A 23,706-nucleotide genomic window follows, 5' to 3' on the forward strand; every position below is an offset into this window, starting at 1 on the left:
TTGGTTTTGTATCTCCTGTGCATTTTTATTTGCAGTCTCTGACGCCACAGCAATTGACAATGCTTTTTCAAATGTTAAATCCGCTTCTGATAAGAGTCGTCTCTGAATCCAATCTTCATTTATTCCACAGACGATCCTGTCTCACAACCTCTGCTGCAAAGTGTTACCATAGTTGCAATCCTACGCTAACCGACGCAGCTCAACCACGTATTCCATTACTGACTCATTGGGCTCACGGATGCGGGAGTCAAACTTGCACCTTTGCAAAATGTCACTAGGCTTTGGGTCAAAGTGATTTTTTAGCAGCTCCACAAGTTGTGTGTAAGTTTTATCCTTGGGCTTATCCGGACTGAGGAGGTTTTTCATAAGGCTATATGTTGATGGTCCCACACCACTTAATTAATATGGCTCTGTTTCCATTATCGATTTCATTAGCCTCAAAAAACTGTTCCAATACCTCACAGTGTTCTTCTCACTTCTGATTTTTTGCATCAAAAGGTGCCAGTGCCAATCATTGCAATTGTGTGTCAATGAATCCTCTCCTCTACCCGCAGACTTTGCTAAGAATTTGAGCTAGCTGCCGCTAACGACCCAAACCTGTATGTAAGGTGCAAACCAGTCCGTTCGGCATGTCCTCTTTGATCCCGTCTTGATCCTTGTCTTAATCCTCTCCTTAATCCTCGTCGCCAATAATATGTTGTATCTTGTGATCAATAATTGTATGTCCACAACATAGAAGTAGATTTAACTGGTTTACTTTGGTAACATGCTTCCGGGACTCCCTCGTGGGAACGTATACAACAGGCTCTTTTAATACCAAGTTTGCTCCCTGCTGGACAAATGCAATAACATGTAATAATAACACAAGGTAAGATACCACATCCCTATAATGGATATATTACATTTAAGCTATAGCTTTTATAAAACGGTTACCAAGTGTGGCAAAATGAAAGAAAAATACACACTCTAATTTAAATAGTTTTTATTAGTAAATAATGATGTTCAAAATAAAATAGTCCCTCCGTTGCCTTCTGCACAAAACATAGTGCAAGGTGGTTGCTATGCAACAACATTAACAGCAAGCGAACATATTAGACAGAGAGCGTGGATCCATTATTTGGCTGTTTATTTACATTAATGTGTATGTTGCTGTTTATTGTGCATCCACTGAAAAACTGTCCAGCATCAGTAGCATGGCTTACGTGGTCACTTGTATAGGTTGAGGTTGTTCTATGCTGTTGCTTGGCGTGGCGAGAATATTGCTCCACTTTCTCCGGTCCCCGAGATTGGGCTTCCAGTAGCTCTGGAGAGAGCTTTCGCACCTGTGGCCACTAACGGTCATAATTTCTCTGCTTTGTTTCAAGACCCGCATCAGAAAGCTTTTGAATGGTGCTACTTTTCCAGTTGGTCTACCTGCTCTTCACGTAGCTCTGCATGTCGTAGTTTAGGTGCTTTTTTTTTCTGGAGATAGGCACTGCTCAATCCAATCCTCAATACTATAGTAAGACCCCCCCGGAGGTCGAAGTTAATCTTAAATGTTTCCATTTTATACTTTGTAAGTTTGTTTCGTAACGGAAGAAATTTAAATATATTTATAAAACTGACAAGTCAAATAAAGCAATCTGATTTGTCGATAGCGTTTTTGCGGACCTCTTTGATTACAGATTTGAAACATCGTTGCTTGCTTTAAAAGTATCACAATTCATTATGTTAAACCTTCAAAAGTATCTAGATATCCCTGCCCTAATGCCAAAGGAACTGCACACTGAATATGTTTTGCCGTTTGATGTCTATGTCTGGACCGCTGCGTCAAAAAGGAGGGCTTCTGCCCCGTTACTTCTCCGCTGCTTTCTTGTTCCAGTATGGAAAGCAAACAGGCAGTTTGCTTTCCAGCCCAACGGTATACTGTTTTTCTCAGACGCGGAGGGATACTGACTTGTTGTGAAAAGTAACTTACAATTCTACCCGTGGTATACGCTCAGTATATCACGGCTAAGAACCAATCAGATTGCTTGATTTGACTTGTCCGTTTTATAATTGAATATATAACTATTCTATAATGAATGTATCCACATTACATTTACAATGCATGTCATTTAGCTGGAACAATAAACCATGAAGATACAAAGTCAAAGTAGTGGCTTTAACTAACACAAACCTTTCTATGTGTCACGTAGTTTTCATTGGCCAACGTGCAGTAGCTTTTCAGTTTGAGATGGAAGATGTCTGCTGTCCTGAGATCAACGGTGAGATTGTTCCACCATTTGGGAGCCAGAATAACAAACAGGTGTCATTTTTGGAGGGTTACTTGGGTCCCAATCACAGTGAAGGAGTAGCCTGCCGATTGGCTGATGCGGAGCAAAGTGCACATGCTGCTCGTTTCACAGTGGGGAGTGGGGCAGGGTGTACCCAAATGCAGTAAATACAATGGAGGCAGGTATAACAAAAACGAAATTAAGCTTTATTGAACTAAAGCTGATTGGAAATAGGACAAGGCAATGACATAAAAAGCTTAGTAAAATAAACAATACAAGGAACAATCCAGGATGACACTGAGGAACACAGGTAGGACATTCATGGGGGGCACACAATGAAAAACGAACCGACAGAGAACACTAGGCAAGACAGGGATATATGCTCACAGGACTAATAACAGTGACAAGTCACAGCTGGAGAGGACAGGCAAAAACACAAGGGCAGCAGGTGATGAGACACAGGTGGGTCGGATCAGGGCGGGGCGCATCTATGGTTTTTCTAACCCAGTATGTCCCACGACATGTCAATTTGACAGCTATTGTCGCTACAAAGTAGATTGATGAAAATAACAATATGCAACCAATATGTTGCCAGTATTTCAGTGTACAGTAGGCCTATGTACTTTGTTACTTTACCCAAGACCTCTGTAATGTTTTTCACCATGGCTTACATTTGGCTGAAAAACAGCCCATATCGTTTTTTTCAAAGCTACAGTAGACGTGACTGTTTCAGCATTGTTAACGTGGGGACGTTATCTTTATAAATCTATGACGCAGAGCTACGCTTATTTGGAAATGGGCTAAACTGGGTTAAAAAAAACATAGTAAAGCAGGAAAAAAAACACAAACACTGGAAGTAAAGACATGACACAACACAAGGACAACATACATTTCAATATATTACCTTAAAAAAAGAAAGAAGGAAATAATTAGACAGGTGAAAGGGATTATTTATTTTTTACACAGAAAAGTTAGTTCATGCTACATATGAAGCGGACTCAGCAGCTGGGGTGAGTCCTATTTTCCCCATTAAACAGACAAATACAACATAAAACATACTGGATGGAGCAACAATACTTGTCTTTGTTATGCTTTGCCAACCTTTCTCAACTTAGGTTTACTTAGATTTTTTATTTCTCCAACCAACAGGTTATTTTACACTTAATATTGTTCTGGTTGTCATTTTTTCAACACCCTTCACAAATTAAAAGTTTATAAAAACTTTAATCTCCACACACCAATTTCAAAATGATAACGGTTCTAGCATCCCCAGCTTAAGGTTTGATGTGTTTGGGATGGGTTTCCTGATTTGTAGAATGTAATTGAAGAATGTCTTCCAGTTTTATTTTTTTAGTAAATGATTATAAAAACATGGGACCAGTAAGAAACAGTTTGACCTCTTAAATAGTTTCACTATGAGCAAAAGTAATAGTAGTAGAATCAAATAAAAGTGTATTTACATAATAAATCTGTCAATAATATCATTAATATTATCATGTGTTTTCTAATATCACAAAACACGTCTGCCTCAGTGGGTTTTACAGATCAACAAACGTGTGCTAAAATATAAATTAAATTACCAGAAAACAATGAAAAGACAAGATAGTGTAAAATACATAACAAATAAAAAAACACAATGAAATACCATAAAATGTTGGACACAGGAGGACAAACATAGTGAATAATCTGAAGCGAGCTCTAACTATGAGCTTTATTACTATGTAAGGTCTTCTACAAGCAGCAAGCATTATTAAAATGTATTTTTCATGCTGGGCCTTGGTCTAAAATACAAGTCTTTGCACTAAGTGAGGTCCAGTATGTTCTAATAACAAAGGGATAAGGGCACATTATTGTGTTTTCTCTTAATCTTGGTCTTTAGCCCCACCTGGCCCCACCCTGCACAAACACACACACTCCCACACAATGCTGCCTACTTGCAGCTATTTATCTCCAACCAAGGGCATGAAATCGATCTTAATATCCATACACAGCTTGCATGAGTTCACTACTCAGAGTAAAACGTGCATCCTGAGAGGTGCCATCAAAGTGACGCTCACATGACAATAACAGCGAGCAGAAACGGGCTTAATTTACCAGACACATGTCCCCTTCATCGTACAGAGCGAGGCCCCTGGAGTACTCAAGGTTACCCTCTATCGCTGGGAGAAATCATTACGGCGAGACGGAGGTGGGGGGGGGGACAAATCTACGGAGCCGGCTCTATTCCCCAGCATCACAGCTCACCTGTTTGTTGATATGGAAACGATCTGAGGTTGTCACGGCAAGGCAAGCATATTTTTCAGACCTTTCTCTCCGCACATTCAGCACATTTATTTCACATTAACACTTAAACATGCCTGGCAGCTCCCCTGGTGTGCCCCCCCCCCCCACCACCATGCACCACATGCACTTATAGGAGGCATATCATAACACAGGGATGTCCATCAAAGCATTCATAGTGCTTATGTCTCTCAGCACTATTAATATAATATGGAAACAGTTAGATTTTTTTAAATTAAAATGCTAACTGGACAAAAACTGCTCTTATGGGCGGACTGCTCTTATAATGGACAGCATATAACACACAAATACCAACAAACACACTGCTCTTTTTCGTTTTTTTAGTAACACTATAATCCTGCTAGAAATCCCCAATCTTTGAAATGTAACAGTAATATGATGACATCTTCTTTTATAACTGTAAGGGAATTCAGCTACCTACAGTCTACTAATCCCGTTTCATGTAATCCGTTACTCCCCAAGCCTTTTATCGTTACGGGTTAGCGAAGCAAGCAGGACCCAAATGCAGATAACACTGAAAATACCTTTATTTCAAGGATATGGATAACATGGACAATCAGAACACTCCCCGGTGAACACAGTCACAGACAAACGACGAACCAACAATGACAGACAGAAAAAACAAAACTTAAATACACACAGGACTAATCAAGGAAACAAGAGACAGGTGAGGAGGGAGGAGAAAACACAGGGGCACCAGGTGAACACAATCAAGTAAACAGGTAGGAAGGAACAAGTAGAAGGGAACACACACAGGTTGCGTTCGGATAGTTTAAAAATCAGCTCCTAAATTCTAATCCTATCTCCTATTCCTTGACCTCTGAGTGAAACGTCACGGGGTTAAGGGATAGTGGATAGGAGAATTCAAAAGGACTTAGGAGAAGAGACTGCAGTACTTTAGAGCAGGGGTTCCCAAGGTGGGGGTTGCGAGATGATTACAAAATAAAAATGGAAAATTAAAAATTAAAAATATTATTTAAAAAAATTGATTTTTTTTTTTTTTATATATGTTTTTTTTAATTATTATTAATAATAACGTTTGCGCAGACATTTTCAGGGGCGGACTAGCCATCTGTATAATATCCCCGCAACGAGGCTCCCCCTTTGACAATCCACTAGCGCAGTGTTTGTGCGGAAAACTGAAATTAATTCACTAGCAAGGGGGGGGGGGGAACCCCTGCTTTAGAGAATCCGAATGCACTTTCACTATCAGACGTGTTTATGATGCGCCAGCGGACGTCACTGCTGCTGTGGGGAAACTATGCAAACTACAGTTTTCTATACAACGGACTACAACATGGATGTTTAATAAGAACGACGGACTCATCTAGAGACTCTGCACCGTGCTCTGATGCTGTTGCTTTATGCTTTATGAACAACAGAGAAACATATTCTTCATGACCAAAATTGGAATTGAAATAAAAAATGAAAGTGAAACTTATGCTCGTCACCAGGGGCGTCAGCTGACCCAATACTATACAGGGGCACAACAGGGGCACAGAAAAAAAAAATGTTTTGCCGTTATTTCTTTGAAAAAAGCATGGGCACAGATAATTAATGCAAGCACGCGAGCAAACATTTTTTTGCACTTATTTATTATAATAAAGTGTCATAAATAAATAGTACAATCAGATTGTTATTTTCTGCATCATTAAATATCTAGCCTACCTGAACCAAACTGAATTGAATTGGCCTACTTGTGAACTTAACTGTATACAGTATCTCTAAATCACTAACTGATGAAGGCAAAAGAGGCACAATGAATCTTCATGAAATATCTGTCAGCAAACATGGACTTGAAAACTGAAAACTGAAAGAGAACGCCCCATCCTATGATGGTGTGATGGTGACTATCCTATGAGGTGTGTACATGGTCAGAGAGATGGGAGAGGTCTATGTTCATTTTTTTTAAAGTAAACTGTAACGTCTCGGTTTCAGTTTTGCAAAGCTATCAATCAATTGACAGTGGCTTAACTTGGAGAGTGCTCCTCTCTCAACAGACATGATGGCAAGATGGTGGAGTCTGTCTTGCCCCATTGTGCTTCTTAACCACGTGTGGAGGCGTCTCAGCACGCTGAATGTACGTTCACAAGTGCAGCTGGACACTGGAATGGTCAGAGATATCTGAATGACCTGTGTCAATGTTGGGAACATGACATGATCCAGCAAACTGAAAAGACATTGCATGTCAGTGATTGGAAGGCTTTCCTGCTTTCTGGCCAGATAGTTTTTAGCCACCAGCACTTCCTCTTGCTTTAGATCCACATTATAATGATCTGCCAGACCTCTGAGGTCCTCCTCACAGAGAAAGTTGCTAGATCCTGGATTACAGGCCTGAACACCTTTTAGAACTGTGCTGTTGAGAGATGAAAAACGCTGCTCCATCTCAGCAACCATCCTGTCAAGGCAAGGTAGATACACTGCGGTTCTCAACTTCTCGGCATTCCCTAGGTCACTCGCTGCCCCACAACTAGACTCGACTACATACTCCTCCATGCGTCTCTGCTTCTGCCTTTGTCTTGGTACAGCACATGACTCAGGGATTTGGTGTGTTTCGCACAAGGCCTTTGCGCGGTCATAAACCTCAGCTGCTTTGTCATCAGTGCGCATTTCTTGTAGAGTGGCGCACACAGCGCATTTGAACTCCTCAGCTTTTGCCAGGTCCACAGTTTCACTTTGTAGGTATTTGTGTAGACTTTCTGTCACAGACAAAAAAGTCTTGAACATCATCAATAGATAAACTGTGGAGAACCTTGCAAGGTTGGCATGCAGACCCACAGCCGTAGGGTTGCTGATATTGGACAGGCACGTGAGAACTGCTGGGAAATTCTCTATCATAGCGTTGATAGACCTCAGCTGGCAAGACCATCGGGTCTTGGACAGCTGTACAAGCTCAGAAGCTTGTAAGCCAAGCTGTTTCTGAGTCTCCTTAAACTTGTCATGGTTCACAAGGGAGCCAGAAAAGAATGTATAGACATTCTGCAGGAGGTCAAATAACTTCCTGGCCTCTGGTATGGCCAGACATGTGGAACAGAGCACTAAATTCAATTGATGTGCATAGCAGTGCACATAAATGGCCATGGGATGGTTCTCTCGGAACTTTGCTTGGACCCCTCCAACAGCCCCACTCATGACTGAGGCGCCATCATAAGCCTGTGCAACCACCTTCACATGGTCTATGCCATTCAACCTTAGCTGTTGTTCAATGGCAGTTGTAATGGACTCCGCGTCAAAACCCTTCAAATCTACCATAGCTAGTAAATGTTCTTGCACACTCCCCCCAGCAACATATCGGACACACACAGCTAGCTGCTCAGTGCTGCCATCTCTTGCTTCGTCAGCCATCACTGAAAACATTCCAGCCTCCTTAATGTCTTTACTGATAGCTTTTGTTATCTCCTGGGCACAGCACTGAATTACTTCATTTTGTGATGAAGGTGACAAGTATGTAATAATAATAATAATAATAACTTGTATTTATATAGCGCTTTTCAATAACCCAAAGTCGCTTACAAAAAAAATTAAAAGTACAGAAAGGGGTGAACAGGCAGAAGACAACATATTGGACAAGAAAATTGAACATGAACATTACATGAACAGGCAAAGGACAACACAGGGGGGGAGCAAGCATAGGACAACGAGCAAAAGACAACATAATGGAAAAGAGGAAAGAAAAAGTTGATGAATGTATGAATAAGAGATGCAGCGTGGGGTGAATAAGAGATACAGCGTGGGGTGTGAGTGAAGTCAGTTGGTTGGGGGGGGTGGTGCTGAATATGTCTGAAGGAAAGGGTCGAACTCTTTCAAGAGGTTCATGCATTCCAGAAAGTTCCCCTGGTTGTCGCTGGACATGCCCTCATCATGGCCACGGAATGGGATATTTTGTTTTCCCAAAAACTTGGTAACAGCCACAACCCGGCTGAGGTACTCCCGTCTCTCTTTTATTTCATGCTCACTGGCAGAATCCAAATGGTCGACAACACTGCCATGAGCCTCACTGGCTTTATAACTACACCAAGACTGCATGCTTGCCTTATGTGCTGGTGATTTCTCATGCTCTCTATAGACATCCAGAGCTTTTTTCCAATTTTGAAAGCCAGTGTTTACAAAGGTGTCATTCTTCAAATGTTTCCCAAATATTCTACAGGGAAAACAAAGCGCTGCATCTTTAGCCTTGGAATATTCCAGCCATGTAAAGCTTTCAAACCAGTTGGCGTTAAATGATCGATTCTTTGCACCAAAGTTGTGCTGGGGATATTTTGACAACTTAACTTGGTTTGGGCCAGACTCCTTTCCCCCAAGATCACTTGTATGTCCCTCAAGATTGTGGACACTGCTTTTTTCTCTTGCCCCCAGTCTAATGTTCTCTGCCACTGTGGCAACTGTTTTCTCAGTCTCATCTCTGGGGTGTGATCTCTCCGGCCTGTCTGTCTCTTGTTGTCCTTCCTTCTCTCTCTGCCTTTCCCCTGCCTCAACCAGCTCAATCTCTTCTGCCCTCTGACTCTCCTGTCTGGTGCAACGTACAAAAAAATCATATGCTCAATAGTTACCTCAGATAACCATTAAAAGTTCAAATAACATTCATCACATCTATAAGTAGGGACATTTACAGTAGCTAACTACATTGTCAGCTGAGTCTCACTCTCACCTGTCAGTGTCATCTCTCAGTGTCATCCCTTCCTGTGTCCCTTCAATCTCCTCCTCTCCTCCTCTGCACTCTGCTGCACTGAGTCTTGAAACAACATGAACATATTACAGTCTAATGTCTGCATTTTCATTATCTACATTTTTACATATGCAGATGTAAGGTTACTTGTGTATAACCTGTTTGCAGTTATTCCTAATTAATATTAAATTAATAGCCATATCACCTCTGCTCGTGCTCATCAACATCCCTCTCTCCTTCACCTCCTCCGACACTCTGCTGCTCCTCTTTGTCTGGACAGATATGTAACTGTTAGGCTAGTGACCAGTGGTGAACTCAACTTGTGGGTTGTTACCTAAAAGTGGTTTGGGTTGCCTTGTTACCTAGCTTACCTCTCTCATTTCTCCTTGCTGCTTTATCCCTGCTCCGAGCGAATAACTTTCTGATGTCCATTTACAAGATACTAAATACTAAAATACAGAATACTATCAAATCAATCAAATCGTGAAGTGATAAATAATGGGAAACCAACGCCGGAGCTAAAAGGTATGTTTCAAAAGACGGTTAGGATAACTCCATCGACTACTCACGTTCAAAGCCACATTTCTTTGAAAATGTTTCACCTCAATAATAGATTTCGTGATTTAAGATACTTGGGTTTATATATTTCTAAATCTGACACTGAAACTGTCAGTGCCTCACCAGCCACGAACCTCAGCGCATGTCACTGCTATTCACATCTCCATCCATTTAGCCTAGTCTATTATGTTTTATAAATTATTAAAAAGTGCTATTTATACAAATCACATAACATTTAACAGTGTAGCCTATACGATTAGCTTCCAGGCAAACTCATTAAAATATATAGCCTACTCCTGTGTGACCTTCACTTCTAAAACTAAGATTATGTTCATCGTAAAATTACGTTGCTTACCAGATTGACCGCAAGCTTTATTTCATGGTATCCTGAACTACCAAGGCAAAACACGCATCAACACTACGGGTTATCAGAAGGGACAAAAAACATTCGAATAAACAAATGAAAGCAGCGTGTGCTGAATAGGACTAGTCTTATGCTGTGCAAGAGAGGTTTACAGTAGCAAAATTGAGTTCGCATTGTTAGAAATTAAAATCAATGTTTTGATGGTATAATGTAGCTTAAACATACCGTCAGTTTAAACGCTCTTTTATACTGAAAAACCAGAAATTCTTGTGCACAAGCAGTTAAGCTTTTATTCTGAAAATCCTTCATCTACGGTTAGCATGTAGCATGTGGCTAATATACGATTTCCTAGAGATGAATTGAGAAGCGAAATGACTTGGTGTGGTGAAAACCGAAACCTACTGATTTAACACTACAACGATAGATGTCGAGATACTACCATGTTGAATATTAAATGAAAGTACAGTTTATTTGAATACATTATTGTTTACAGACGAGAGTAGCATGTGGCAACATCCGGAATGACCGGAAACCAAACGAGCCGAGAAGTATTGTTTAGAGTATTGATTACAGCGTTTAGAATGTGTTAAATGAAAAGTGATGAAAGAGAATATGAGGAGAAACTGCGTGTTAAGCATATATTGAATGTGAAAAGAACCTATCCTCTGTTTAAATGCAATAACGGACATTGGAGACGAGGTGAGCCGGCTGGCGGGGAGGAGCCAGCAGAGGATATATATAGCAGCGCCGGAGGAGAGATCCGCTGTCTTCTTCTTGCTCAGGAGAACCAGATCACAGCTGTTTTCTGCGGGAACAATATTCTGTCTGTAACACTACCGCGCCTTTTTTAATTAAAGTATCCCATTTGAATCTTTTCAGAGACTCCATTTAGTCTCATTTTAAAGCTTCTCTCCTGGACGCGAGAATAAAGAACATATTTAACAGCATTGACGGCCACAATGCTTGTAAAAGACGCTCCGTGCAAAGGGGTTATAAAGTTACCAGACACACGGGCAGGCAAGTGCATAGAGTTACTAGTCCGATAGGAAAGTTACTAGACCCGGGCGTGCGGGCGTGTCGCCATTTCGAACCCTGAATAAATTAATAAATTAATAAAAAAATCAGTGACCCAGGCATACCGGGGCACCTCAGATCTACAGGGGGGCACGTGCCCCCGTGAAAAGGGTCTCGCGACGCCGATGCTCGTCACGCTCTCCCTCAGGTCCACATTAATACAAATGATCCCAATACGTATGATTGTATGATCTATCAAAATATCTTAAAATCAATACAAATGTATTCATTAAAAACGTTAGTCTTTAACACCTATCACTGTGTATATCACCATTCAAACATATTTTAAAAGTTGAACAAAACCCCACACAGCTCAGTGAAATGTTGACTTTATTTAATAATTTCAGTAAAAACTAACGTTCATATTTCTCTTTTTGATTATAATACTGATGAACGTTCAAAACAAAGCACTTTGGCAACTTACCACATACGTTTTAAAATGCTTAATAAGCACCGTAACTTTCATGATATAATTTCTCCGTCATAATCGTTTGTGTCCGTGAACGGCAGGCTGTTTGTGACGCCAAATGCTGCGGCTGCAAGGCATTGTGGGGCAGCATTTTCTCCTCTCCTTTCGGTTAGGGAGGTCCAGTGGTTCCTAAGCTAAAGGAGGTTATAAAGGAAGTTTGAAACCTCCTTTCCTATCATTCTAGAGAATTTGAACGGCACTTATCATGGCTGCCACTGAGGGACTTCCGGGTAATTTCACTCGGTTAGGAAGGTTCCTAAGCTAAATGGACTATTCGAACGCAACCACAGACAGGAAACCAAAGACAGATCTAAACAAGACAAAACACAACGCAGGCAGAAAACCAAAGACAGATCTAGACAAGACAAAACACAGACAGATCGTGACATTTATCCTCAAAAGGTTTATTGAATTCTTCTACTTGATGTTTTCTCTGGCATTCCAAGCCTTTGCAATTAACAAGTCATTTGTGTTTCTTTATTGTAAACTTGCAAGGTGTCTGAAGTGGGTTCATTTCCTCCTGAGAGCTGCTCCTCCATTGATTATAGCAGCTGATAGGAGCGAGCCATCAGGGAGCTCATTCTCTGAATGCAGCTAGCTGTTTGTTCCCCCGTGAGCCGGCTACGCTCTGCTCTCTCTCAACTGGAAGGTTATGTGCCGGGTTGTTTATGTGTGTGTGTTATTTTTGGATATATAGTCAGACAAGGAGAGAAAAATAGAAAATCAGCTTCAACAGTGATGGTGTCAGACCCTCAGACAATCATTTTCCTCTTTACTTTCCTTGCTCCATGTTCCCTTTATCTTTAATGTTCCTTTGTATCCCTTCTTCTCAGGCTCGGGGAGTAGCAGATACCATATAAGGGGATTATCAGGATACAAAAAAGGTAACTGTATGTCATTAAAGTTACATACATACTGATGCAGATTACTGCTACATTTCTGAACGTTGGGGATTACTAGCAGAGACACAATGCAACTAAAGAACTAGAGCATATTGTGTTTGTTGTAAAAGGATCAGATTGTATTTCTTATTTGTAAGCTTTACTGTTCTGTAGGCCTACTGCCTCAATGTGCTTTTCGGTTTTCACTTTCCTTGGTTTATTTGATCTTTTTTTAATTCAATAAGTGAACCAATATGTTCATAAAATAGTGTGTGAGCTTAACTGTTTGCATTCAACTAAAACAGAGTGTTTTATTTTAGCTCAGATTGTATTTCTGTTTTTTTAAACTGTGGTAAGTGCTCATGTGTTTCATTGATGGTATAGGCTCCCAGTTCACTCGCCTGAATATTCTTAGTTTTTTACAGGTAAAATGTAAGTTGACATAGGTGATCTCACTATGTTACTGAAGTAAACAAAGGAGTCCAATGAAGGCATTTCAGGCAAGAGGGGGGGGGGGGGGGGGGGGGAGTGTTTTGGAGAGAAACTCTTCTGCAAAGTCAGCAAAGACTTTGGAATTGTAGTCTTTGCTGACCATTGATATGCACACAAACGTATAATAATAATTCCTTATATTATATTTGCAGTATAGAACAGACTACACGAGAAGAAAACCCAAAAAAGCATAATAGATCCTCCTTAAGTAACAGTTAGGAATTAAACATTTTTAAAAAATGTAAACGTATTTGCACATAGCAAACTGTGAATCTGAATATACAATCATTTTAGGTATACATTATTTATTACAGAGTGCAGACAAGGTGTGAAATGAGACTTAACTACATAACAACATGATTTCTGAGCTGAGAGTACTGTAATTTGAGTCCGCCGTAGTAAAGGCTCAGGAGAGGGTGGGAGGTCTCGCTCCATCACTAGCCGGGGGGATTCCACAGCGCTTCAGTTGTTCATCTCCGGTATTGGTCCAGTGAACAGCTCCATTTGTAGCATCAACTGTCTGAATGCACAGCTTGTTAGCGGCTCCGGGCCAGAGAGCTCACTGCGGTGCAGCAGGGACGCAGGCCGGGAAGCAGCAGGCCCACCGGCACCGCTGGCTCAGCTTTAATGACCATCACCGCAGACAGGTCAGACACTGGTTGGAGAGGAGGCGAGAGAGGCTTGAGATGGACAGAGACGGCAGATCCGGTCACAGCCAGATGCATCTTGAATGATGTTAAAAATGAAAATGCAAAAGACAGATATCACAGGGTTTTCTGTCCATCAACTCTCTGCTGTCTGCACAAAGGCTGCAGGAACTATCAAATTAATGTGGCCCCTGGGCTACAGAGGACCACTGTGAATGCTCCCAGATCAGAAGCATGAGACTTCTCTGGGAAAAGTTAGGTTAAGGAGAGCCAACGTAATCTGCGTGTTCTCAGAAACATGCCCATTCATTTGATTAAATATGAAATAGAAGTTCTAAAAGGCTCTATAGTCAAAGATGGATCAACATGTGTACACTTATTGTCCCCGGAGGTCAAATTTTGCCGATCTTTAGTGATCCTTGGACTTTTCCTGTCGTGCCATCATCAGATCAAAACTTGTATTGGCCCAGATGTTGTTTAAGTATAAATACTTGTGTGGGTGGGTGACGAGATCATCATATTAGGCAGACACATGCAAATGAAGTATGGTAAGTATGAAAAGTGAGTAGAAAGAGATAAAGAAGTTTGGCCAGTCTTTGTGGAAAGTCCTTGACTTACACATCTTGTGTTCTCCCTCTCATCCAAGTAGAAATGCTTGTTTTAGGTTGTTTTTTCACAACTTTCTTTTTTTTATCCTAATACTCCAAAAAGGTCCGTTAATGGTTTTATTTTATTAAACTGGAGGGGGAGGAAACTGGAGCAGGAGGACGGGAATTCTTATAGTGTTTCTCAAATCAGCAAAACCACACCGATTTAAATAGTAAGGGTCCATGGGGCCCTCCTTCCCCTAAACTGTAGATGGCATCGTCAGACGTATAAAGGTAAATCCTGCCATGGTTATTACCACATTTGAAAAACGAATGATTTTCCCATCAACCTCTGCTGCATTTTGTGTTTAAACAGTATAACACCAGCAATCTGACATTAGCAGTTACAGTCAAGCATATCTGCAACCATGGCCATGCTGGAATACAAGAGACAATGTAAATACAAAATGAATTAATAACATCTCCACCAAAATCTTAATATAAATTAATGTATTCATTATATGTATTAATTGTATTAACAATTTGTAAAAGAACATGTATGTAACTGGCTCCTTCAATATATATATTTTTTCACTTTAATAATGCTATTTGTCTACCGTGTTGTAGTAGTGTGTCGTTATTTCATTTGTTTAAACTTTTTATTACATTTTTTTACATTTTATATTTTATTCTAACTAACATGTGTGGATCTTTAAATTAAGTTATCTGTACCTTGCTGTTGTGACGCCTTACATTTCCCCTGCTGTGGAACGAACAAAGGCTTTCTGATTCTTATAGAACATATAAACAAACAGTTCACTCACATTCTTTTTCATTTTCTTATGCTGAATGCTTAACAGAATATGCTTATGCTTTTTAAGTTACAACCAGTCGTTACTCAAAAAAAGTAATATATTACATATTACTCATTACTTTAAAAAAAAGTGATATATTACTTTACTTCGTTACTCTCTACATAAACTCGTTACATTACTCTTTACATTACTTTTGCGTTACTCAGCAACAGCCTATAGCCAAAACTTAAAACTTAGACCTATGTGCACACACACATAACATTACTATTGCAATAAGGAAGACATATCTATAAGTTCAAATTCTAGTTGTTGCTGCTTGTTCGGAGTCGGCACACTCAACATCATCACTCTTGGTTTGGGGTTGTTTAATAAAAATAATAATAATACATTACATTTATAAAACGCTTTTCCTGGTGCTCAAAGCACTTTAGCTTCTAGCTTCGTGTAAGCATGTTGCCTTTTGCAGGTGCTTGGAGAGGTTTTTTGTTGTGTTTGCAGCAGTGCACCTTCCCGTCACATTCCTGTCCTTTCTTCTTGCAAACTTAAAATAATGGGCATACCTCCACCCCTCGAAAGTTATAGCTGTTGATGACTCCGCAATGTCTCTGCACTGCAGCACAACTCCTGTGACAGTTGCATGTGGACAAATTGTGCAAATGTTACGGAAATATAAACCTGCGTTGGAAATCCCTCTCGTGACGAGAAATGTTTAACACTAGAACCGCCAATCGGGTCAATTTGTCCCAGAGCTGTTTTTTATTTTATGTAACTTTTTTTCAATAACATATTAAAGTCTCCCAGTCCGTGAGTTTTCCTGAAAGTGTGTTATGAAGCACCCTATGTTGTTAAAAATTGTCAATATGAAGTCAGATTGAAGAAATCGCCCAAAAAAATCGCCATTTATACCTATTTCCGCCCAGCGGGTCATATTGACGCCACCACTTTTCCCGCTATTGATTTTGAGCGAAAACATAAACATGACGTGTTGCTATAGCAACGCCTTTTGTCTACTGCGGTTCCTTATAGATTGAGAGATAAAGAAGAGATAAATAGATAGATATATTGATAGATAGTTATAGATAGAGAGAGAGGGAGATAGAGAGATAGACAGTTATAGAGTGATAGAGAGAGAGAGAGAGAGAGATAGATAGATAGATAGATATATATATAGTTATACATATATAGATAGATAGATAGTTATAGATAGATAGATTTATAGATAGAAAGCCACGGTCATATTTCCGAAATGGACAAAAGAAAGAGACTCATGAATGTTCAGGAGGCATTAGCGTTGCTAAACCATCTGAACGAAGAAGAGTTTAATGGTGGGGAGGTCTCAGGACTGAGTGATGTGTCCTGGGTTTGTTCTGCCTCTGATGGGTCATCTGACAGCGATCCCGAGCCTCCGCGGAAAGTGAGGCCGTCCCATCCTGACCCTCCGCTTGAAGATGTTCACTTCATTGTTCAATAAAATAACTTTTTACCTTGAAAATCAATGCATTCTATTACCGGGTCAATTTGACCCCGGTGGCGGTTATAGGTATGCAAAAATCTCTGGCGGTTCTAGTGTTAAAAAATGTAAAAGTTAGACCTATCATATTTACCAATCTTATCAACCCCTGGAACTAGCTAAACCAGTTATAAATGTGTTTATTATTTACTGTCGTGTCAGGTCACTCATTACTGGATCGGCGAACTGCATGAGACACAGATGGGCTGTCAGGAGAGCGAGAGCGAGAGAGAGGCTCCATTTATCCCTTGTTATTATCCAAAGTTACAGTAAAGTTCTGAATAATGTAACTACTAGAGTCTAGTCTGTCAAAGGCAAGGCACGTTTATTTATATAGCACCTTTCAACACAAGGCAATTCAAAGTGCTTTACAAAAATGAAAGACATTAAGAGCATTAAGAAACATATTATAAAATGATATCTAAAAAAACTCATTTAAAAGCAATGATAAAAAGCAAAGATAATAAGGTTGCAGTGCAGTTTAAGATATGAATATATCAACTAAAAGCAGCGGCAAAAAGAAAAGTCTTCAACCTGGATTTAAAAGTAGTAAGAGTTGCAGAAGACCGAAAGGTTTCTGGGAGTTTTTTCCAGATATTTGGAGCACAACAACTGAATGCTGCTTCTCCATGTTTAGTTCTGACTCTGGGGACAGAAAGCTGACCAGTCCCTGAAGACCTGAGAGATCTGGATGGTTCATAATTTAGCAGAAGGTCAAAAATGTATTTTGGGCCTAAACCATTCAATACTTTATAAACCAGCAGCAGTATTTTGAAATGTATTCTTTGACACACAGGCAGCCAGTGTAAAGATTTCAGAAAAGGAGTGATGTGATCCACTTTCTTAGTGTTAGTAAGGACTCGAGCAGCACCGTTCTGAATTAGCTGCAGCTTTCTAATGGATTTTTTAGGGAGACCTGTAAATACACCATTACAGTAGTCCAGTCTACTGAATAAAAGCATGGACAAGTTTTTACAAATCCTGCTGTGACATTAGTCTTTTAATCCTAGATATGTTCTTTAGGTGATAGTAAGCTGATTTAGCAACTGTTTTAATGTGACTGTTGATACTCAGGTCAGAGTCCATGACTACACCTAGATTTCTGGCTTTATCTGTTGTTTTGAACATTGCAGACTGAAGCTCAGCGCTAACTTGTATACGTTCTGCATTGGCTCCAAAAACTATTACCTCAGTTTTATCTTTGTTTAATTGGAGAACGTTATGACACATCCAGTCATTGATTTGTTCAATGCACTTACTCAGTGTTTGAATTGGAGCATAGTCTCCTGGTGAAATGGTTATGTAAATGTGGGTGTCATCCGCATAGCTATTGTAACTTATTTTGTTGTTTTTCATTATCTGAGCCAGTGGTAGCATGTAGACGTTAAAGAGAAGAGGCCCCGAGATGGAGCATTGTTCATTACTGAAGCATCTAGATTATTCTTCTTTAAGAGCGGTTTAATGGCTGCAGTTTTCAGGGCCTGTGGAAAAACACCTGAGTGAAGAGACTTGTTTACTATATGAAGTAGATCTGAGGCCATGCAATGAAAAACATTTTTGATAAATCCTGTTGGAATACTATCAAGGCAGCAGGAGGAGGATTTCAGAAGTTGAATAATGTCCTCTAGTTTTTTATCATTATCTGATGGAATTGTGTCATGGTGATTTTAAGTGGACACAGGGACAAAACATCTGCTGTACCTGATGCAGAGGCACTGACTGCTTGTCTAATTTTCTGAATTTTGTCAGTGAAGAAGGAGGCAAATTCATTGCAGGCCCTGATGGATAGAAATTCAGAGGCTACTGACACTGGGGGGTTTGTTAGTCTGTCAACAGTACCAAAAAAGCATGTGCGTTGTTTTTGGCAATGATGTCAGAGAAGAAAGACTGTCGTGCAATTTTCAATTCCAAATGATAAAGGCCAAGTCTCTCTTTGTAAATTTCAAAATGAACCTGGAGATTTTTTTTCGCCGCCTGCGTTCAGCTTTTTGACACTCTCTTTTTTCTGTTTTCACGGTCATGGCCTTTCTCCATGGAGATATTTTCTTGCCAGACACTTCCTTTACCTTAGTTGGAGCAATGGCATCTATAACATTTTAAATGTTTGAATTAAAATGACCTACTAGATCATTTACTGAGATGTTAGCAGGGGCAAGTGTGGAAGAAAAATTCTGAGTAAACATTTCCCTTGTGTTTTCAGTTAAATATTGCTTTGTGGTTACCTCTTTTTGGAAATTTTTGTGAACAGAAATAGAGCTCTCAAAGAAAACTCAGGAAAGATCAGAGAGTGCAACATCAGTCACCACAACCTTAGAGATATTCAGACCCTTTGAGATAATTAAGTCCAGAGTGTGCCCCTTATTGTGAGTGGGCTCCGTCACATGCTGAGTCAGTCCATAATTATCAAGAACACAAAACAGTTCTTTAGCCCCTCTGTCCTGGGAGTTGTCAACATGGATGTTAAAATCACCAACAATGACTAGAAGGTCAAAGTCAATACACACTATAGACAGCAGTTCAATAAAGTCATCAAAAAAGCTTGCACAGTATTTGGGTGGTCTATAGATATTTAGGAACAGAGCTCGAGAGGAGCATTTCAGCTGAAGGGCCACACACTCAAAAGAAGTAAAGTTCCCATAAGATGTCTTCCTGCATCTGGAATCATTGAACAAAATAGCAACTCCACCTCCTTTCTTATGCATTCTTTCCTGACTCATAAAACTGAAGCTAGGAGGTGTTGATTCAATGAGAACAGCTGCACTGTTATCAAGTTTCCGTTAAAAACATAAAATCGGGATTGTGCTCAGTGATAAAATCATTGATTAAAAACGTTTTTCCTGCCAAAGACCTGACATTTAATAAAGCTAGTTTAAGTTTTTTAACCTGTTAAGTCCTGAGCCTGTTTTTCAGGTCTCAGGCTCGAAAATGACATTCCCAGAACAAATGACCATATCTTCCCTTCTAAAAGGGTTACATTAATAATCTTTTTCCTCAAAGTAATTATAAAGCTGTGAGTTGGATGTAGAAGACTCAAAATCAATATAGATGTTTTTATTTTAAAGAAAATTTAGATTGAACATAGTAACAAACTGTAAATTATAGTGTCCATCCAAAAATTATTCTTTACTTATAGTGAAAACTACCCTTGGATGATGGTAAGGTAGACTAAAAGCTTCAGAAATCCAAAGTACTACATATAATAAGTACCCTGTATCAAGATTGATGCAAAACAAGTGACATTTGACCTTTTTAGAGAGGTTTAGCAAAAGAAACTCCACCTCTGAGGTGATTTGGGTGGAAATGGCCGTTTTTACCGTTTCTCTGGAACCCATTGGTTGATTTTGGTGATTGACATCTCTTTTTGACCGTTAGAGCCAATAGAATGGAACGGGAATCTCCCCATACACACACACATGGTAAAAAAAAAAAGGTGCTGGCTTTGCACATGCATCAGAGTGAACCTATCTCTCGCTCTGACATCTAGAAACAGACAAGCAGGTTTATTACTTATGGATTATCAGAAATAATTTCAAAGGGACACAGACATATTGGATTAACCTATGGATTAACTTCAGCAGTGTTTTTATTGTTGTAATGCCATTGAAACCACTTTTGACCAGACAACGACCAAGGTAGGCCATGTTACCGGTTTTAGCTACCTAGCGCCACATGTTTTGATTTCTGTTGTTGTTAATAGCTTTGCGAGTTCTTATCATGGAGTGATGATGTATGTACCCATCGATTCTGTGTCTCCTCACGATCAGATTGATCGGTCGGGCGTGCAGCTACGATAAGTAATAAGGGTGTTATGAGTGAGTTTCTGTTCAACACCAAGTTAGCGTATTTCGCTCGTGGCTAATTCATAAACTCAGCCAGTGTTTCCCCTATATACAAATAGTGGCGGTGCAGCGCCGCTGCTGAAATATGAGCGCTGCTGCTAGGGGACGCTAGCCAGGTACCCAAAAATAAATAAATAAGTGGCGACCCTTTTTCATTTTGATTGTTTGTTATGTGGATTTGTAGTATTTGTGGTACTGGCATAGGCGACACAGGCGGTCGCCTAGGGCGCCAGATCTGGGGGGCGCTGCGCTGATAGCTCTGGGAGGGAAAAAACATTTTTGACTGTTGGCGCTCATCCAAATGTTCAGCCTTGATGTAACAACATTCATAATTAAGTAAATGTAACACCCTTTTCACCCCGGTTACACGTTTAATTTGCCCTGTACGGTGGGCGCTGTAAGTGATGAAAGTGGGGGGTGTTGGCTTATCAGGCGCCCGCAGATCACAGCCAAAGTGCGAGCGTGGTAGCGAGAGAGCGAGCAAGGGAGAGGGCGCACCGGTACCGGCGCTGTTGTTATTGGAATATGGTGCTAGCTGTGCTAACGGATATAAGAAGTAAATGTTTCTACAACCAGGGTGGAGGAGAGCTCTCCTGTCAGACTGAGAGACTCAGTGAGGTAAAGGACTCTCAGTGTTTAGATAGTTAATATTAGTCTAAGTTATCTCAGTGGGTCTCAAACGTTTTGACCACAAATTATGTAAATAGATATATTTCCAAGGCACTCCTTTATAATTATTAGGATAAATAAAAACAGGTTTAAAATCATTCCAATGTATACTACAGGACAGTTAACCAAAAATATTGTTTAAAGTTGGCGAGATACAAAAATATACATAAATAAATAAATGTTAACTAGGTAAAATAAGATATGAATGAACAACAAAAATAAAATAAGCTACATGTATTTGTTATTGGCTATGGTAGGTTATTGGTTAAGTTCACATACTTATTTGATTATTAAAATGTAAACCGATCTTTTTCATATGGGCGTTTTAGAGTTGTGCCCCCTAGATCAGGTCTCTAGTAATTGTGTGCTCAAAGTGCACCAGATTGAAGCATTTTACTGTAAAATGTTAAAAAAAAAATCTTCCCGGGGGTCCTCTCGGACCCCCTTAGAGGATGTGACGTCCACCCCCCAATTCAAACATGTTCATACAATACTGAATACATTTGAAGCCATTTTGACGTCTATTACCTATGTCAATAAGTTTCTGTTTTTGCAGTGTATTTGTCTTTTGTAGAGATTTTTCATTTATTCTTTACACATAAAATGTCGCCTAAAATCTCACTTAGGGCAGCAAATTGTCTAGAACCAGTCCTGGTACTAGGCCTCAAGAGCCTTTCTTGTGCTGACACATAGAAACAAATTGGTGGGGCGCATTTCGCACGCACGAAAAAATTCCACGCGCTCCGCGCTCACATTATGCTGGGCCCACGTGCCTTAGCACGGCTGCTATGACTCCATCCTAGGGGAAACACTGTCAGCGCTAGCTTTGTGTTTTTTTTTGAAAAAAATAAAATCAGTTAGCTGAGTTTCTTCCTGTTACATGGATATAAAACATTCATAGTTTATTGAATATTAAGAAGCCCTCAGACGCTGTTTCCTGCAGATGACGCGTTTTTCCCCTCGGTATCGGGGGTGCGGTGTAGAAGAGGTTAAATACACTATCAGTCAGATTTTTTGTGACAAGCTGTGGCTGACATGGAATCACTGCTAAATTTGATAAACTTACACAAACGTTTGAGTGCTTCCTGTTTCTAAGCTGATTCAACACTCTCAATTTATTACCTATCAACACAGATATCGGCAAAGCTACTGGTAGGCGGGGCCCCGAAAAGGAAAGTGAAACTTATGCTCGTCACCCTCTCCCTCCGGTCTACATCAATACAAATGATCCCAATAGGTATGATTGTATGAAAAGATCTTAAAGTCAATACAAATGTATTTATTATATACGTCCTTAACATCTATCACTGTGTATATCACCATTCAAACATCTTTTAAAAGTTGAACAAACCCCACACAGCTCGGTGAAGACTGTGAAATGTTGACTTTATTTGATAATTTCAGTAAAAACTAACGTTCATATTTCTCTTTTTGATTATAATACTGATGAACGTTCAAAACAAAGCACTTTGGCAACTTACCACATACGTTTTAAAATGCTTAATAAGCACCGTAACTTTCATGATATAACTTTTCCGTCATAAGCGGTTGTTTCCGTGAACGGCCGACTGTTGTGTGACGGCAGATGCTGCGGCCGCAAGGCATTGTGGGGCAGCATTTTCTCCTCTCCTTTCTTCAAGGGAGGTCCAGTGGTTCCTAAGCTAAAGGAGGTTATAAAGGAAGCTTGAAACCTCCTTTCCTATCATCTAGAGAATTGGAACCGCACTTAACATGGCTGCAAATGAGGGACTTCCGGGGGCCCTTCTCACTTCGGTTAAATGGATTCCTTGCGTCCCTCACTTGCGTTGTTTCCCTGTGACTAGTCCCTCCCACCAGGTAAGCATGGAGAGACGCAAGGAAACCATGAGAAGCAGGGAAATGAGTTTTAAGAGCAATGGGACGTCCTTTCCTCCGGAGCTCACGTGAAGCTACGTCCGTTTGTGATGACACTGCACAGCTGATCGTCTAACAGCAGCCAGCTCTGTCCCCGTTATTTCCACACACACCCCCGCCTCTGTTAGTACACATTTACTGACAAAAACATTTGTATCATCTGTTGTAGACCCAAATAAATAAAATAAAATAATCTCATTCTCAAAAAAGATAAACACCATTCTTAAAATGTATAAACGAACAATACTTTGATAATATTGATTAGAGTGCACAAAATAAATAAAATAATTCAGAGAAGAAAAAGTTATCTATCAAAACTCAGTTAGATTAACATTCATTGGATTGCACACTTTGTTTGTTTGCTTATATGTAGCAAATTAACATTTTAAATTGCACTTAATGACTGACTGAATGGAAATGACAATAAATGAAAATGTAAAACGAAAAAAGCGATCATGAAAATGTTTCCAAAAATTGAATAGAATGATTTTTGACCACTTTGTTGTTCAGATATATCACATATTTGTAACTAAATGATACATTAATTGAAACAAAACACAGTATAAACTGAGGAGTGACTCCCGTGAGGTTCATGTATTTTCTACACTCCGCTGGGAAACTGCTCTCATGTCAAGAAGCATCAGATCAGTGCATGCACTGCATCGTCCAATCAGTGAGCGATACAC

This window comes from Notothenia rossii, assembly GCF_949606895.1.
Source record: "Notothenia rossii genome assembly, chromosome: 1".
NCBI classification, from domain to species: domain Eukaryota; kingdom Metazoa; phylum Chordata; class Actinopteri; order Perciformes; family Nototheniidae; genus Notothenia; species Notothenia rossii.